This window comes from Pinus tabuliformis, chromosome 3_2, assembly GCF_031772625.1.
Source record: "Pinus tabuliformis cultivar Carrire ecotype Pingquan chromosome 3_2, CPIR1, whole genome shotgun sequence".
Lineage (NCBI taxonomy): Eukaryota > Viridiplantae > Streptophyta > Pinopsida > Pinales > Pinaceae > Pinus > Pinus tabuliformis.
This window is the reverse complement of record NC_142302.1, coordinates 359247375-359266752: the sequence shown is the minus strand read 5'-3', so window position 1 is coordinate 359266752 and position 19378 is coordinate 359247375. Positions and strand designations below refer to the sequence as shown.

Sequence of the window (19378 nt, the reverse complement as noted above, 5' to 3'; positions counted from 1 at the left end):
GAATTTCATGTTGGGAAACCTCCAAATCTTTTTTGAGGAAAACTCAAGTTAAATGGAATTTTTTTTTTTATAATGGTTGTGATTAATATGGATGCACATTAATATCTATGTTTTTTTTCCTAAATTTGAATAATTTATATATTTTTCGGTAAATGAGTTTTTTTATCCAATTTTTATCTAGTTCTGATTTGATTTGACAGCAGAAAGAACTCAGGAACTTTAGAGGATAAATTAATATCATCCTCAATAAAGTTCAATTGTTGCTTGTGATGTGATTGTTGTTCGTGAGACAATTGTTGATCCATACAAAAAAGTATATATTCTTGGAATATCATCTAACTATGAATATGGAAGTGTTCAACTATCTTTTTGAGGACATTGTATCTATGAAAATCCAGAATTCAAATCTTTGAAATAACACAATTTATTGCGGCGGTAAGCTGGAAGTCAAATATGAAATAACATAATTTTGGACAATTGAGAACTTCATATGTGTGTGTAAGAACTGAAATCCATGAACACAGTCACAACTCATCATATAATGCTCTAAGATCTTCAAAACCCTAGATAGAGAAAACCAATAGAAACCTTAGCTCCACCAAAGATATTTCAAAAAGATATTCAAAAAGATTGATTGTTGGAGTATCTTTGGTGGAGCTAGGGTTTCTCTTGGTTTTCCCTATCTAGGCCTTTTTAAAATCATGGAGCATTATATGATAGATTGTGATTGGGTTCATGGGTTTCGTTTCTTCTTTATATATATGAAGTTTTTGGGTGAATTCTCCAAGAACACTAACAACGTAAGACAAAAAAACATAAAGTACAAAGAAGATTGAACGAGAGAGATAGAGAGAGAGACAGTAGCACTACTCTTACATCTCTAACCCATGTATGAAAAGTAATATGCACAAGTTCATGGTCGACTATAATAACAACTCACTCCTTCCTCTATTTATATGAGAGGTATAGGGGCCTTACAATAACAAGTGGACCTAGTCCATTACAAGAAAACTTGCAAGACACAAGTAGGTCCACCCATGTGAAGCACTCTACTCCAAGTGACATGTGTGAGGCTCAAAGGACTTGCAAGACACAAGTAGGTCCGCCCATGTGAAGCACTCTACTCTAAGTGACATGTGTGAGGCTCAAAGGTGACAATGATTAACAAGCAAGGCCTCCATGGCATGAGCACTACTCCCCAAGGTCCAACAATCATCCAAAGTTCCAAAGCTCCAATGCATCTCCATGGTCATGTGTCTCCTTAAGGACAATGCATATCCAGGGTCATGTGTCGCCTTAAGAACTCCCACACCTACATATCCACTCCCTCAACCCAAGAGTCCATGTTTCAAGTGTAAACCTCCATGCAAGAAACCAAGCAACCCCATGCTATCTAGGGCTCAATAACCTCCTATGAAATACCCAACTCTACTCCAAGCACATAAACTACCTTCATGCATCAACAACATGAAGTCACCAAGCTCCATACTTATCCAACACTCCGAGGAATAATGTCTTTCAAAAATCCAAACAAGGTCTATCAGCAAATAGTAAACCACCTCTAATGTCCAAGTCCATCATGGAAGAGCATGGTCCAACCATACACCATGCACCCCACATCTTTCATTTCTTCTTTATATATATGAAGTTCTCGGGTGAATGCTCCAAGAAACACTAGCGCCTTGAGACAAAAACACATAAAGAACAAAGAATATTGAACAAGAGAGAGAGAGAGAAAGTAGCACTTCTCTTGCATTTCTAACCCAAGTATGAAAAGGAATATGCACAAGCGCATGATCGACTATAATAACAACTCACTCCTTCCTCTATTATATGAGAGGTAAAGGGGCTTTACAATAACAAGTGGACCTATTCCATTGCAAGAAAACTTGCAAGGCACTAGTAGGTGCACCCATGTGAATCACTCTACTCTAAGTGACATGTGTGAGGCTCAAAGGTGACAACAATTAACAAGCAAGGCCTCCATGGCATGAGCACTACTCCCCAAGGTCCAACAATCCTCCAAAGCTCCAATGCATCTCCATGGTCATGTATCTCCTTAAGTCAATGCATATCCAAGGTCATGTGTCACCTTAAGGACTACCATACCTACATACCCACTCCCTCAACCGAAGAATCTACATGTCAAGTGTAAGCCTCCATCCAAGCAGCCAAGCAACCCCATGCTATCTAGGGCTCAATAAGCTCCTTTGAAATACCCAACTATACTCCAAGCACATAAACTGCCTTCATGCATCAACAACAGGAAGTCACCAAGCTCCATACTTATCCAACACTTCGAGGAAGAATGTCTTTCAAAACTCCAAACAAGGTCTAGCAACAAATAGTAAATGACCTCCAATGTCCAAGTCCATCATCGAAGAGAATGGTCCAACAATACACCATGCACTCCACATCTCACAAAGCACCCCCAAGACCCAAACATGGTGTAAAATTTTCAAAGTAACCCAAAAATCTAAAAATTATGTCCCTCTCTTCATAAAATCCTTTGTAACTCCATGCATATTCGGTTACAACTTTCACTCATAAGTGCCACTAATCAAAGTTTGCAGCTCCTCTTTTCTACAAAAGGTGGGAATATTAACTATAAAATTACCATTAGACATTGGAGTAGAGGCTTTTTATGAAGGCAGTTTGAAAGAGACCATTTGGGGCAAGGGCAGTATCCATACTACCTTGGTCCTCAGTTGGCATCAATACCTTGATGAAGCTGTTTGTGAAGTGTGTTATTGCATGGATTTTGGAAGAGACTATTTGAGGTACGTAGCATCCATACTACTGTTGACTTGACCTGATTTCACATCCATACCTTCTGAGAAGAATTCCTTTGTATCATATTTATTTTCTGGGTTACTCATCTACAAACTACTTCCTGCTAGAATTTACATTTGTTCTTCAAAGTCAGTATCCAGTTCTAGTTGAAATCACTAGTATTTTTTGTCGTTTCTTGTCTTCATATCTTTTCTATTATTTTGTAGTTATTCAAGTTTTTGCTATAGTTAGGGTCTTCATAATCTCTGATTTTTTGTTTGCTTTATTTTTCAGATTTCAGATCTAGATCTGGAATTTTTAGATTTCAAATTTCCTTGGTACCATAATTCCTTTATTTCATATACCAAGTGTTCCAAAAACACACTAATGTCATTGCTTGCTTGCTTGGGACCAGGTATTAACAATGTTAGCATACAAAAATTCCTTTTTGTGCACAACCATGGTGGAAGGTTGTATGTGACTAACACTACAGGCCAAAAACTATATGTGCTTCTCAAGTCTCCAAAAGGATTAAATCCATCTATTGCCATTGCAAGTCCTACATTGCAAGGTTCGCTAGAAAAACTAGGTCATTTGTCATCAATAGTTTTCCATGTTGGGCTATCAATAGGGTGGCACATTTGACCATAATTGCTTGCATTCTCATGATGCCACCTCATTTTTTGTGACATGTCTGCAGAGCTATAATGATTTTTTTTTCATCTATATAATATATTGTCATATAATAACACTATGACAAATGGTAAAGATAATACAAGAAGGGGAAAACTTGAATGAAATTATAGTGTTCAAGATCATACCTATACATTCTTTTTAGGCTTGGTGCTATGGGAAAATATCTTAACACCTTGGATGGAACACCTTTCCACACCTTTATAGATTGGGCATCCACTTTCCATCGAGATTTTCCACATGTTGGTCATTGGTATTTACTTTCATAACTTCCTCGACATGAAATGCAATCATTTGGACATGCGCGTATCATATCATAATTTAATCCCAATGATTTTATCAACTTTTTTGCAGAATATGAAGAATCTGGAAGTGTGTTATGCTTAGGCAGGATATCCTTTTGCAATTTTAACATTTGTTCAAAACTTGTATCAGACCATCCACTCTTCACTTTTAGATTGTAGAATTCTACAGTGGCTGATAGTTTTTTGAAGTCAACACAACCTAGCTACAATGACCTCTTGGAATTTTCAATAAGCTTATTATATTCATTAAGTTCATTTAGTACATTTGTTGATGCAAACCCCTCATTATCACAACTCTCATTGATGTTTTTATTAACACATCGATTGACATCATTCACGATTTCAAGCATTTGATCACCGACAATGGTTGTATCATCATCATCATCATTTAGAGGTTCAATATCATTCTTAAATAATGTTTCATGCTCGTCCACCTGATTATCATAATCATGTTCCACAACATGTTCATAGCCCTATTAATAAGAAAATAAAATATGTTAATAATTTTATGGTTTTTATGAAAATTAAAATCAATGATGTTTAGTATTTACAGAGTTTTGAATACATATTTATACAAATATGTGGAAGTTATTGTGATTCTATGTAACAGACTCCACATATTGGCCAACACATACATATATGAATATTTATTTGAAGGTTGATACTATTCTAAATTCTAACATCCCCCTCAACACACAAATATTCTCACACAAAAGCTCCCAAAATTTTGCTTACTTGTGATGGATAACAATTTGGAGCTGATTACAGCTTCTCTTGCAAGTCCAGAACTCTTCTTTGTCATTCACTCTAATGGTCTTCCATCACTTTCACATCGAAAGTAGAACTTGTAGCTTTATGTAGAACTTTCCTAAGCAACCATCATTGAACCCTCAAACATTATCTCTGCTAGGACGCCCACTAGACTCTTTCTTCATGCTACATGTTACCCCTCCTTCTAGCAGGGGTACCTATAGTCAAATTCTTCACTTTTATTTAGCAAATCAGAGTCCAGACTGGAGACAGGACTATTTTTGGCCATTTTCACATTTCCCAAGGCACTTCATGGATCCCAATGCATAGGGTCCCCACTCCAAAATTCAATAAGGGCTCCTTGTGATTAGCAAGAGGCATACTTGACACGCGAAATTTAAATTTTAGAAAAAGAATGATATTTCAAGGTGAATTTCATCTCATATGGGAACAATGTCCTAATATATTCAATGGGAATAAAGGTGGAAAATAAAATAGACATCGTATGCATTGTATTCTACATTGCATGTAGCTCATAAGGCCTCCTATCAAGCATGCAAACCTTTTCAACCTCAAAAGTAGAGGGGTGTTGGTAATCTCATGCCCCATGAAAGTAATTTGAACTCTCCTAGCCAACATGAGGGAGTAGTAAGGTTGCCTAGGTGTAATTCCCTAAATCAAACATGATCAAACAATGGCTTGTGTGCATCCCCAAGCTGAAAAGTAGCTTCTCCAAGCAGAACACTCCAATCAAGAAAGACATGGCCAAAGGAAATGGAATGTTTCTAGTTAAATATTTAAGGGAGTCAACTAACTATTAGGGGTCCAGGAAGGTTACAATTTCAAATGTGCATGTTAAAGCATCCCATGAATAAGAAATGTAAAAAATCTGGCATACCAAGATCAGTTCAAAACAAAGCACACATAAATAAAACCCTTCAACCTATTTAATCAAATGAAGATGAAAAAATGCATACTTCCTAGAGGCATGTTTATCTCAAAACTATATCTAAAACCCTCAATGCATCTTGGGCTTTATCAGAAACCTCCCCTTGAATAACTAATCATTTGGCAAATGCTTTGCCTTCAGCATGCTCCTTGCCATATCCATGATGGTCCTATTCTTCCTTTCAGCAACTCCATTTTGCTGTGGGGTGTACCTAGCTGTAAACTGTTTATGGATTCCATTTTCTCTACAAAATCGTAGGAATTCCTTGGAGATATACTCACCTCCTCTGTCAGTTCTCAAAACTTTTATATGCAGCCCGCTTTGGTTCTCCACAAGTGCTTTGAAATTTCGGAATTTTTCAAACACTTCACTTTTGTTTTTAAGAAAATATATCCAAGTTTTTCTTGTAAAGTCATCAATAAATGTTAGGAAATATTGGTTGCCTGCTAATGATGGATTTTGCATTGGTCCACATAGATCTGAGTGGATGATCTCTAAGGGTGCCTTTGCCCTTATGCTTTTACCTGATGGAAAACTTTCTCTATGTTGTTTCCCCAATATGCAACCTTCACAAAGGCTGTCCAGTTTCTCTATCAATGGTAATCCTCTTACCATTCCTTTTCTGCTTAACAAGTTTAGACCTCCAAAATTGAGATGTCCAAATCTCAAGTGCCACAACCAATTTTCATCCTTTGGCACGCTTTGGAAAGCCTCTTGGGTGACTGCTGCAATTACATTCTTGTTTTTCAAATCTTCCCTTATTCTAAGAGGGAACATCCTGTTCCTTGTCATCTTCACTTCAGCAATGCATCGTTTGCTGGGTGCTATATCCATGATGGTGCATACATCATTTTTAAAGAAAACATTGTAACCCTTTTGAACAAGCTGTCCAATACTCAAAAGGTTACATCTCATTCCAGGGACATAGTAGACATCTGCTATGTTTTTCTTCTCCCTTGCTTTGTAAATATTTTTACCTCTCTTTTTCCCATAACAAAAATTTTGCTATTAGTTCCTAGTGTGACTTCTGATTTCACATTTTTATCTAGGGCATAAAAGAGAGCTATGTTTCCTGTCATATGGTTGCTGCAACCTGAGTCTAAAAACCATATGTCCTCACTGTTTGTTTCAGCCATGTTACAAGCTAACAACACATTATCTTGGTTGATGTTTTCTCTAGTGACATTTGCATTTTGTCTATTACTCATATCATGTTGCTTCTTCCTACATTCACTAGCATAATGCCCATATTTTTTACAATAATAGCATTGGACATTGGATTTTTCATACCTTTGTCCTTGAGCATGATGTTGTCCTCTTTATTGGCTGCTGCCTTGGCCTTGGTTCTGATTTGGATTGCTGCATCTTCCTTGAGCATTTGCTAGACTGTTCCTTCCACCTCTGTTCTGGCTTCTGCCTCTTCCTCTCTTGTTTCCTCTTCCTTGACCTCTTCCTCTTCCAAAAGACATCTGGGTCTTGAAGGCTTGCTCTAGAGATGAGTTTTCATTTCTACTCAACCTCTGCTCATGTGTTATCAGTGATGCATGAAGCTCATCAACTGAAAAGTTTGAGAGATCCTTTGTCTCTTCTATGGTGGTGACAATCACATCAAACTTTGAGGGTAAGACCCTCAATAATTTCTCCACAATCCTCCTTTCTTCAAGGGTTTCTCCATGAGTCCTTATCTGTGTGACCAGACCAATTACATGTGTGAAAAATGAGTCAATGGTGTCTGACTCCTTCATGCTCAGATTTTCAAAATCTCTCCTCAGGAACTGTAGTTTTGCTGTCTTCATTTTTTCCATGCCTTGATAGGCTGTTTTGAGGGTTTGCCATGCTTCATTGGATGTCTTAGCTGCTGCTATCCTTGGAAACACACTCTGGTTCACTGCCTGATACAACAATACAATGGCTTTTTCATCCTTCTTCCTATTGCTCTTTAGCAGATCTCTCTCTCCCTGAGTTAATGCATTGAACTCATTTTCATCTGTTGGTTCTTCAAACCCAGATTCAACAAGCTCCCATAGATCTTGGGAGACAAATAAAGCTCTCATGGTTATTGACCAGTAGTCATAGTTCTTCCCATTAAACTATGGGAACTGGGTGTTAAACATACCCATGCTAGTACTGGTGCTAGCCATTCCTTGCATCCTCAACTATGCTTTAATTTCTTGACTGTGTATCTTAAAACACTGACTGTTTCAGCAGTAACAAAAGGAAAACTTTGAGGAATACCTGAATCTTTTGTCTGAGACTTCACTTTGCTGGAGAAGATTTACTGCTGCAACAAAAGACTCCTCCCTTCAGCTTCTTGAACACCTTCAAAGAGCCTAAGGTGGCTCTGATACCACTGTTGGGGATTTTTCTGATAAAATCCCAAAAACAAACAAAATAAACTCCACACAGAGACAATGCTCTGTTTTGCTGCCATAGGATCTTTTGCACAGGGAAGCTTCAAAATAAACTTCTGAGAACATAGTATTGCACACCCACACAAAGATTTGTATTCATTAAAAATATAATGCCTTATACAAACTTCATCCTCTTTTACTGAGAGGGATTTACCAAAAAAAATTGAGCCAACAAAAGGTTATTCTGTCTGAGAATTTTACACTGCTGGTGTGTAAAAACCCATTTACATTTACTGATGTAAAAACATTTTACATATACTGCTGTAAAACAATTTTTACATGTGCAGTAAAATTTTACATTACATTCACAGAAAAAAAATTCTTTACTCACACCATACGCTCTTGCTTCCCCTTCATTTGGACAACATCCAAAAACTTACATTTCATTGTTTCGCACTGCTGTGCGGTATTTATTCCTTGCTTCAAACGCTGGTCTTCATCTTTTTTTTAACACCATGCACTGCTGTGCGTTTTTTGTGTCATGCTCACACAATGGTCAACACACATTAAAAGACATATTACAAAGAAAACATATGCCAAAAAAAATTACAGCAGCAAGCACTTTTCGTTTCACTTGTTATATCATATAACCCCAAAACAAAACATATATATGATTCGTTGACTTACCCATTCTTCCGTGCAAGCAATAAAGTATTTTACCTACTATTATGATGGTTTTATTAAATGCCTTAATATCAAAACTGCGGTCAACGAAACTTGAATTTTACTCCACGCAATATTTATTCGTTGCAGGCTCGTATGCTACTTTGGTTGATGGACGGCGGAGAACGATCAAGCAAATCGGACGGTTGACGTCGATTTCGGGAGCCCACTTCATGCTGAACATTAGCGTCCGAAAAGTCAGTTCTGCTGACGTATGTAGAGGACCACGTGGCTGCATTACATTGTATCGGAGTCGATTATACGGAAACCACTCCACACCAAAAGGCGGTCCGAAATCTGACAGGGGTAGTTTCTGGTTTCGCTGCGGCGGTTTGGGCGTTGTACGCATGCGGTTGAAATTACGTTTTCAACACCTTCCCGACAATTGGCTTCTATGGGGCAAGTGAACGATGGGTAAAATATCGAACAAAGGTTCGAATTTATTTGTGTTTAGGATTTGCTCGAGGTATTTCGAAAAATAATGGCACTTGCGGCGTGTTTGCCACCTTTCAGGCAACTAAGAGGAAAACTTATTGATATTTATAATTTATTTTAAAATTCCTGGAAATAGTTTAAATGTATATCTTTGGAAATGGATAGAATAGTGACTCATTACCTGGTAATTTTTCAGGGTTATGGTTGAAATTAACAATTTTAGTTTGAAGTTTTAACTCTTTAGTAAGTTATCTGAATTCTATAATTCCATGGATTTTCAGAAATAATACTGTTTATCAGGAAAAAATTTCAACACATATTAATTTAACTGTAAATTTCTGTTTCAGAGGCCATATTTCATATTTTAAAAAATACTGCAACATTGACGGAGACAAAATTTGCTAAAATCACATAAAATCCTTCCTATTAAGCTTATAATTTAGAGGAACGTGGGTATCACGAAATGTCGGTGCAATCAGGGCTGTAATTCGTAGGAAAAAGACCACAAGAATTTCTATGAAAATCCTAGGTTAGGTTGAATTAGCATATATTTTCATAGAAGTTAAGGAGAAAATAGCTTCACATTTATTTTTATAAATTTACTTCTTAAAAGTTTTGGATTCATATTTTCAACAAAGTGTAAAGTTCATTTGGTTTCTCACAAAATTTGAAGAAAACAAAATATGGAGCAGAGGATTTGCTCTTTTGAATATTACTAATCACTTAAATAAGATTACTAGTTCAGTTTGAGTTAGTTGAGTTTAAGTCAAGTTTGACACTCCCCCTTAACTACAACCGCATAAAAAATTCAAATTCAATTAAGATATCCGCTGTAGGTTTACAATTTAAAAATTGACTTCAACTTTTCTTCTTTCCCTTTTTCCACATCCTATGGCCTCTAAATTGTTACAAGTTTTTATCTTTGTTGTATCCTTCAAACCTCAGTTTCTTCATTTGCATTTGTTGGTGCAGACATTCCATTCTAAGCATACCCTTGACTTCTTCAAAAGCTAACTTGTATGTGTGGGATGCTGCCACACATTATCATCTTCCACCCGACTTCTTCAAAAGTTGACTTGTATGTGTGGGATGCTGCCACACATTATCATCTTCTGTAGTGTTCTTTTCATAAGCAATATCATCTTCTGTAGTGTTCTTTTCATCATCAATCTGCTGCAACATAAAATTATAATAAAATAATATTTAAAATAATATTTCTTCACGATTCCAATACCTGAAAATTTCATTGATTTTCTCATCATTGATGTTGTCTTCAACATTCATTATCTTCTGTAGTGTTCTTTTCATCATCAATTTCCTGCAATATGAAATTATAATAAAACAATATTTCTTCACGACTCCAATACCTCAAAATTCCATTGATTTTCTCATCATTGATGTTGTCTTCAACACTCTTTCTACAACTTCTATGCAGACCTCATCTAGACATGGTGCTGCAAGCCATGCTTCAAGAAAATTTAACTGTTCTTCAAAATCATTTTCTGTACTTGCACATTGGAAATCAATGGTAAGTTTAAAAACATCTAAAGAACCACATCGGTCTAGACATGGTGTTGCAAGCCATGCTTCAAGAAAATTTAATTTTTCTTCAAAATCATTCTCTGTACCTGCACATTGGAAATCAATGGTAAGTTTAAAAACATCTAAAGAACCACATTTGTTTTGTTCTTTCTGCTATGCAATGAGAGCTTTTTCTTGTTGTACTTCCAGTTGTTCTCCTGCCTTTGTCTTTATTTTCTCTTTGTGGGCTTCTTGTTTGGCTTCGCTTCTATCTGTATCTCTGTCTTTGTCACTATCTCTTCCACTTTTGTATTAACATGTGCTAACTTCTGTACTAACATGTGCTGTTGCAAATAGGTTGTCTTCCACTAGCTCACCAAATAGCATCATGTCAATACGATGTTTTTGTTGCATCCCCTGCAACCATTCATCATTACCCAACAATTCTTCATCAAAAGTTACATATTGTTGGATTCACCATATCATTGACTGCTCTAATGGCAACTTCATTGTCCTCAGCAAGTTGTGTTGCTAGATTCACCAAACATTCATCAACAAGCTCCGCTAGAATCATGATATTGTTAACAGTAAGCTCTGTTGCTGGAATCACCAAATTTTTGTCTAGCACAGTGGGTTTCGTGAGCATCTACGTGCTTCTTCTCTCTTGCTTATGTGACTTCATCACATACATCATCCATGTGTGACTGAGCACAGTGGGATTCAACAATCCTTTCATCTCGATGTAGATCTATTGATGTAGATCCACCTTCATCTTCAACTTCAGTGCTCCCCCTTGGACCAAAACATCTCTCAACAGTATCCAAGGCCTCCTTGGTGGTCTTGGCTTCTGAATCAGAGTGGGATTCAACAATCCTTTCATCTCGATGTAGATCTATTGATGTAGATCCACCTTCATCTTCAACTTCATTGCTCCCCCTTGGACCAAAACATCTCTCAAGAATATCCAAAGCTTTCTTGACGGTCTTGGCTTCTAAATCAGGGGAAGAACGCTGTCATCGTCACACTTTTTTATGCATTTCAATGCAAAGGCAACATTTTGTCTCTTCACTTCCAAATCTAAAATGATCTCAAGGATCTCATGTAGTCGCTTTGACTTTCTGAGCCTCTTGGCTATTCCCATTTGAGTGTAAGGCTCTTGGCTATTCCCATTTGTTGAGCGTTCATTGACTATAGCTCAACAAGCAAAATAAACTGTAGATGATGTTCACTGACTACAGCTCAACAAGCAAAATAAACTGTAAACATCATCTAACTGCAATAAAGTCACTGCTACTTGGCTTCTACAAACAAACAAGTCTACAAATTTTCGCAAAAACAACGCTTTCACAAAACTTAAGAAAAAAAAAGACAACCCCTAAAGTGGAGAAAAACATACCTTTTTTAAGAAAAAATTTCAAAAAAATACACCACCTTTTTTCCAAATTCCATCCTAAAAATACTCTTTTAAACAAAACAAAAAAAATGTAATGCCCTTTTTTAATTTTTATAAATTCCTTCTGTTAAAAAACTTGAAACAATTTAATGAACATATAATGCTCTCAAAACCTTTTTAAGAATTCACGTATGCCCTTTTTTATCACCTCTCAGAAATCTCATAAAATATTACATGGCCCTTTTCAAATAACGTAATTCGTTTTTCAAACTAATACAATGCACTTTTCATTCACATGTGTATTTTATATAAGCTCAAACCTTTGACCATTCGCGTTGGAAACCAAAAACGTGCGCATTTCGCTTGACCTCAATTTGCTGCAACAGAATTTGGCTAACGCCCTTTCCGAGTCTCTATGGCCGCGTGTGAGAGAAAACGCGTTTTCTTACTGTGGTGTTGAGCGTTAGTAACGCTAACGCATTCTGTGATTTTATGCGCTGCATTAGTAGGCTCTCTTCAATGATGTAGGGTGCGTTAATACGCTAAAAATTTCTGAATTTTTTTTGACTTTGAATTGAATTTTTTTAATCAGTTTCCCTTTTGCCTTGTTGTAGCTGGCTTCTTGGTTCTCTTGCTGCTAAGAAGCAGGCTTTTTCTAACTTCTACTGTTCTCTCAGAGAGGTTTAGGCTTTCTCTTCAATCAAGTTGCTGGTCTTCTGCTGCTATCCCAAAGAGGCTTAAGCTTTCTCTTCAATCAAGTTGCTGGTCTTCTGCTGCTATCCCAAAGAGGCTTAAGCTTTCTCTTCAATCAAGTTGCTGTTCTCTCACTGAATCTTATGCAAACTTGTCTCTCTCTGTTGCTTTCAAGGAGTCTTACACAGGCTGTTGCGCTCTGATACCATAACAAAACTTGAAGTGAACAAAATATGGAGCAGAGGACTTCCTCTTCTGAGTATTACAAATCAGTTAAATAAAGATTACATTGGAAATATGATGCAGGAGCATCTAGCTGAAGGGGATCATCATGGCAGAGGGTCATTTGGTCTCAGTTAAAACTGAGTAAACTATCAAATGTAACTAACAACGGTTAAGATAAATTGTTTTCAAAATCATTCAAAACACAGAAGGATGCATTGTAACAGGTTCGATTTTGAAGAGAAAAAAGAATAATAGAAATCTCTGCAAATAGAAGTACACATTTGAATCCACATTGCAGTCCATTAACAGTGCTTTAAATTTGTGTTATCTAGTATTGTGTGCAAGAAAACATTTTCTTCAAAAAGCATGTGCATTTCTTTATTTACATGAATTTAACAGCCTCATAGACAACTGGATATTCTAAGCATCAATATCAGGAGAACCGATAGAAGTCCGGGCAGCCGTTGAAACCCCAGATATATTAAAGCAAATAGAACGGTGGAGTATCATAACAAATTATAGTCCCAGGCAACATAACAGAGTGAAATAACACAGGTAATTCTCAAGCAACCAAACTCTTTCTTTTGTTTTCAAAGAGAAACAAAATAGTCTCTGTCAAGACAAAATTACAGTCTATATAATTTAAACACAGTCCAAGTTCAAACATGGTTCACACCAGAAAACGGGTTGAGAAACCATAACCACAAACCCTACAGCCATCAAGTATAAATTACGATTGTGCTAGACCAGAGGTCTACAATAACTTAACACAGAGGAAAAGTCGAAATTCTCTGAGCCTAAACCCTAGCCAGGCTACCATTAAGCCGACGACATCATACTAAACAAAAAATAAACAGAGCTATCAAGGAGCGACCCTACCGGGTTTGCAAGTGTGCACAGGAGTGGAGACCAGGTTCTCGGAGCCGACTCCACCTGCAAACACCCATCGATAATAGGGTATGAGAATCATAGCAAAGTGAAACTGAAGAAAAGAATTGACGGAGGGTTTCAGGGATAGGGGAAGCTTACCAACAGAGGAGACGGTGCCTCGAGACCACATTCAGGACCAGGTTGCAGCCACCAGAGGGTTCTCTGCTCACAAGGAGCGGTGGCCTCAGTAACAGAGTAAAAAGCGAGAGGTAATGATAGCACAGAGCGAGGGCTTACCTTGCCCATTGATGAACAGAGCTGAAGCCACGAACCCCCGAGACCACAACCTACAACAAGAATCGAAAGCACAAGCCAGTAAACCTCAGGAGCAGCTGAGCAGAGGAAACAGAGATGGGAGCATACATTAACAGTTAAAAGACGACTTGCAGTGAATGCACACAGAGGAGCCGAAGCCACCATAACCAGTATACCTTCCACAAATGGACATACCTCATCCATTGCAGATACAAAGAAGCATACAAATACAAACGATAAAGCAACCTTACCACCTGGCGGAGCAGAGGCCGTGACCACACCAGGGCCGAGCAACAACATCACTGATAGCAAAGTCACACAGACAAACCAGCACAGAGAACCAACGGAGGAAACCCTCGAGCCACCACAGAGCAAACAAAACAAATGATCAAGTGATTAGGGTTGAGAGTGTTAACCAGAGGTGGGAGGGTGCCTTTCGAGGCGGGGACACATGTCCACTCCATATCAGTGTAAGTACAAATAATCAAATCCACAACCAAAATCTATATCGCCAATCATTGTGATCACCAACAAAATCAAGTCTTAATCACACATTAATCATCACCATAATCTATTTCGACAGGAGGGTTGAGGGACTACATCATAATCAACTAATCACCAAAATAATTATATCAATTACCATTCCAGTTAACATAGTTGCAAGGTTAAAGAGGGGGCTGGACCCATCAAGTGGTATCAGAGCAGGAATTAAATTATTTTGACAGAAATGGAAGTTGGAAGATGAGGTTGTGGGAGAGGTATACACAGAGTAGCAAAACGCCCAATTGGCGGCGGTAGAAGCAGGGAGAAGAAGGGATCCTGATGGAGGAGATGAGAGTGATGAAGGAGCTGCAGCGACAACAGATGGATCGGATGAAGAAGGACCTGAGATCAGGTTATTGAAGTCAGTTTTGTTGGCTAATAGTAAGCCAAAACCAGAGATTTCGAATTATGACGGAAGTTTATCAGCAGAGGTACTGCTGGATTGGCTGAGTGAGCTAAATAAGTATTTTGAGTATGAAGAAATCAGCGAAAATAAGAGAGTAAAATTCGCTACCACCAGATTGAAAGGGCATGCAGCCTTATGGTGGGATAGTGTACAGGCAGAGAGGAAGAGGTTGAATAAACAGCCTATTAAGAAATGGACCAGGATGGAAGCTAAGTTGAAGGGAAAATTTCTGCCCAAAGATTATCAGATTTCTATGTACAGGCAGGTACAGAATCTGAAACAAAAAGGCATGACTGTGAAAGAGTATACGGAGGAATTCTATCAGGTGAACCTAAGGGCAGGTTATATGGAGGACACCCCGGAGAAAACAGTGAGATTCGTGAATGGTTTGAGATTGGAAATATTGGATGAGATAAGCATTCTCTCGCCCAGAACTATAGATGAAGCTTATCAAAGTGCCTTGAAGGCAGAAGAGAAGATAAACAGGAAACAGAATGCCAGGAGAGGAGGAGGATCTGGCAGAGGAAGAGGACGAGTTTTTGGCAGAGGTAAAGCTGTCAATCCCAATGATGAAGGCAACAGCTCGAAGGCTTCAGGGACAATAGAGAAGGACAGTAGCACGAGAGGAGGAAGGCCATACCAGCGCAGAAGAGGTAGTGGCAGAGGCAGAGGAGCTACCATGGTTACAGGTGCCATAGGTGGGGGCACAAATCCTATGAGTGTCCTGAAGGAGAGCAGGCCGAGACAAGGGGAACATACATTGTGCAGACGGATGAAGCAGAGGCACCACCCCAAGAGGTAGAGAACGTGCCAGAGATAGGTGAGGCCTTAATTTTAAACAAGGTACTGTTGGAGGAGACATTGGACCCAACTCAAAGGAAGGCATTATTCCGGACAGTTTTCAAGTCGCACAGAAAATGTTGCAAGCTGATTATCGACAGTGGGAGCACAGATAATCTAGTCTCCACAGAGATGGTAGAGAATTTAGGCTTGAAGAGGCTGAAGCACCCCACGCCTTACAAGGTTTCGTGGTTGCAGAAAGGACATCAACTGTTGGTTGATGAACAATGTGAGGTTGAGTTCCACATTGGCAAATACAGGGACAAAGTTATTTGCGATATAATGCCAATGGACGTGTGTCACATACTGCTAGGAAGGCCATGGCAGTATGACAGAAAAGTAGTGCATGATGGGAAGACAAATTGTTACAAGTTTGTCAAAGATGGGATTAAGCACACGCTTGTACCCATCAAGGAGGAAGAGACAACAAAAACAAGCGGAGTCAAAGCGTTACTGGTGGGAGGAAAGGAATTTCTGAAATAGATCGAAGACAACGAGATAAATTATGTTGTTGTAAGGAGGCCAAAGACAGTGTTGTTGCACACTGAAATTTCATATTTGCCTGAGGAAATTCAGGAGATGTTGCAGGAGTTCAGTGATATTGTGGTAGATGACTTACCAGATAAATTTCCTCCTAAGAGAAGTATTAGTCATCACATTGAATTTATATGTGGAGCTAGTCTACCAAACAAGGCAGCATACTGAATGAGTTGCAAAGATAATGAGGAGATCTAAAAACAAGTACAAGAATTGCTGGATAAGGGGTTGATAAGGGAGAGTTAAAGCCCCTATGCAGTTCTGACAGTTCTCGCTCCCAAGAAAGGAGGAGAGTGGCGAATGTGCACTGATTCGAGAGCCATCAACAAGATTACCATCCAATACAGGTTTCCACTGCTGCGGATGGATGATATGATGGACTGCCTAAGCGGGGCAGCATACTTCTCAAAAATCAATCTGAAGAGCGGTTACCACCAGATCCAGATCAGAGAAGGGGATGAATGGAAGACAACATTCAAGACTAATGAAGGGTTGTATGAGTGGCTGGTAATGCCATTCGGTTTAAGTAATGCCCCTAGTACCTTTATGCGCCTGATGAACGAAATGCTGAAAGAGTTCATTGGGAAGTTTGTAATTGTCTATCTTGATGATATATTAATTTTCAGCAAGACTAAAGAGGAACACTTTCGACATGTTCGGAGTGTGTTGGAGAAATTGCAGCAGAATAAGCTGCTGATAAATCTAAAAAAATGTTCTTTTTTTCAAAGAGAATTGGTTTATCTGGGTTTTGTGATTGCAGAAAATGAGCTGAAGATGGACCCAGAGAAAGTTGCAGCTATCATTAGCTGGCCATCCCCAAAGAGCCTGTTTGAGGTTCGTAGTTTTCATGGGTTGGCAAGTTTTTATTGTAAATTTATCAGAAATTTTAGTGGAATCTGCGTGCCTATGTTGGATTTTATTAAGAAGGCAAGTCAGCCTTTCCGTTGCACTAAAGCAGCAGAGAAGAGCTTCTAGGTATTGAAGAAAAAAATCACTGAAAGGCCAATCCTGAGATTGCCTGATTTTAATAAGCTTTTCCAAGTTCATTGTGATGCTAGTGGTACGGCCATTGGGGCTGTACTCAGCCAGGAAGACAAACCTATTGCTTATTTCAATGAGAAGTTGAATGAACGCAGGTAGAAGTGCTCATCTTATGACAAGGAATTCTATGCTGACGTCCAAGCGTTGAAGCATTGGAAACACTATTTTCTAGGTAGTGAGTTTGTTTTATTCTCTGATAATTCTGCATTGCAATATGTGATGTAGCAACATAAGCTGAATCACAAGCATGCAAAGTGGGTGGAGTACTTACAGAGCTTCACGTTTGTGTTGAAGCACATTAGCGGACAGGCCAACAAGGTAGCAGATGCGTTGAGCAGGAGAGCTTTGCTCTTGTAGGAGAGTACGATACAAGTGCTAGGATTTGAGCATTTGAAAGACTTGTATCAGACGGATGCAGATTTCAAAGAGGCTTATAAAGCTTGTCAAAATCCTTTGTTGAGAAACAATAGTCCATGGTTGGACTATAATTTATAGGAAAATTTGTTGTTTAAGGGAGGACAACTATGCATTCCCGACTGTTCGATGAGAGAAAACATCATCCAGGAAAAGCACAGTGGAGGTCTAGTCGGACATTTCGGCATAGACAAGACTTTAGATCAGCTCGGACACTTTTATTACTGGCCAAGAATGCGAAGGGATGTGCAGCGATATGTGAGCAGGTGTAAAGTGTGCCAATTGGCAAAGGGACACAGTCAAAATACAGGACTCTACACACCACTGCCTATTCCAAGTAGACCATGGGACTCAGTCAGCTTGGACTTTGTCTTGGGTCTGCCAAGGACGCAGCGAGGTTTCGACTCAGTGATGGTGGTAGTAGACCGGTTTTCGAAGATGGCACATTTCATCCCTTGTAGGAAAACCAGTGATGCCACTCACGTAGCACACTTGTTTTTCACAGAGATTGTCAGACTGCACGGCCTACCTAGGTCCATTATTTCTGACAGGGACGTGAAATTTACAGGACATTTTTGGCGCACCCTGTGGAAGAAATTGGACGTAGTTAAATTTCAACTCCGCATATCACCCACAGAGTCACGGGCAAACAGAGGTGGTGAACAGGAGTTTGGGAAACCTGCTACAGAGCTTGATTGGAGAAAATTCACAGATGTGGAATCGTGTACTTGCTCAGGGGGAATTTGCTTATAATGATTCACCGAGTCGCAACACGGGATACAATCCTTTTCAGATCTTGTATGGCATGCATCCTCGCGGAGTGCATGAGTTGCGGGATCTAGGAAAGTTGGAAAGAAGGAGTGCTGACGGGGAAGATTTCGCCAAAGTAATGAACGACTTACACGAGCAGGTAAAGTCGAAATTGCAAGACAACAGTCAGAGATATAAGCAGCAAGCAGATTTAAAATGGCGGGAAGTACAGTTTGATGTAGGGGATGAAGTCCTTGCACACTTACGCAAAGAACGGTTCCCTAAGGGCGAATATAACAAGCTGAAATATAAGAAAATTGGCCCCTGTAAAATTCTGCATAAATTCTCAACCAATGCTTACGAATTACAGCTGCCACCAGGTATAGGCATATTGCCCATCTTCAACGTGGCAAATCTATTTCCATATGTTGCCAGTCCTGAAGACGGCAGTGCAGCACGGCCAGAACAGGACACCCAAATAGCGAACTCGTAGAAAGGTGTACCTGTGGTACCTTGTCAAGTGGAAGAACCATCCCATTGAGGACAGTTCGTGGCTTGATGTGGCACAGATACAACAAGCAGGCTATTCTATGGAAGAGCTCATGGAGCGGAGCCATGAATTTTCATTACCCCGGGAGCCTAACACAAGAGCATCTAGTTGAAGGGGATCATCATGGCAGGGGGTCATTTGGTCTCAGTGAGGACAGAGGAAACAGTTCAAGAGAACATCTTAGTTTTATTTTAATTTTAATTTCTTAGTGATGCAGCGTTTAGGAAGGTGAATGTCGATTTAAAACTGTTGTAGTTAATTGTCCTTTTATTTTATTTCCATATGTTAATTTTTGCAAATTA

General features: G+C 38.9%; 1 pseudogene; it reads right to left on the bottom strand.

The window, feature by feature from the left end:
* LOC149180937 (3-oxoacyl-[acyl-carrier-protein] synthase II, chloroplastic-like) overlaps window positions 1-11145 on the bottom strand; it is an 89947-nt pseudogene extending 78802 nt beyond the window's left edge.
* Between the last annotated feature and the right edge of the window lie 8233 nt (window positions 11146-19378).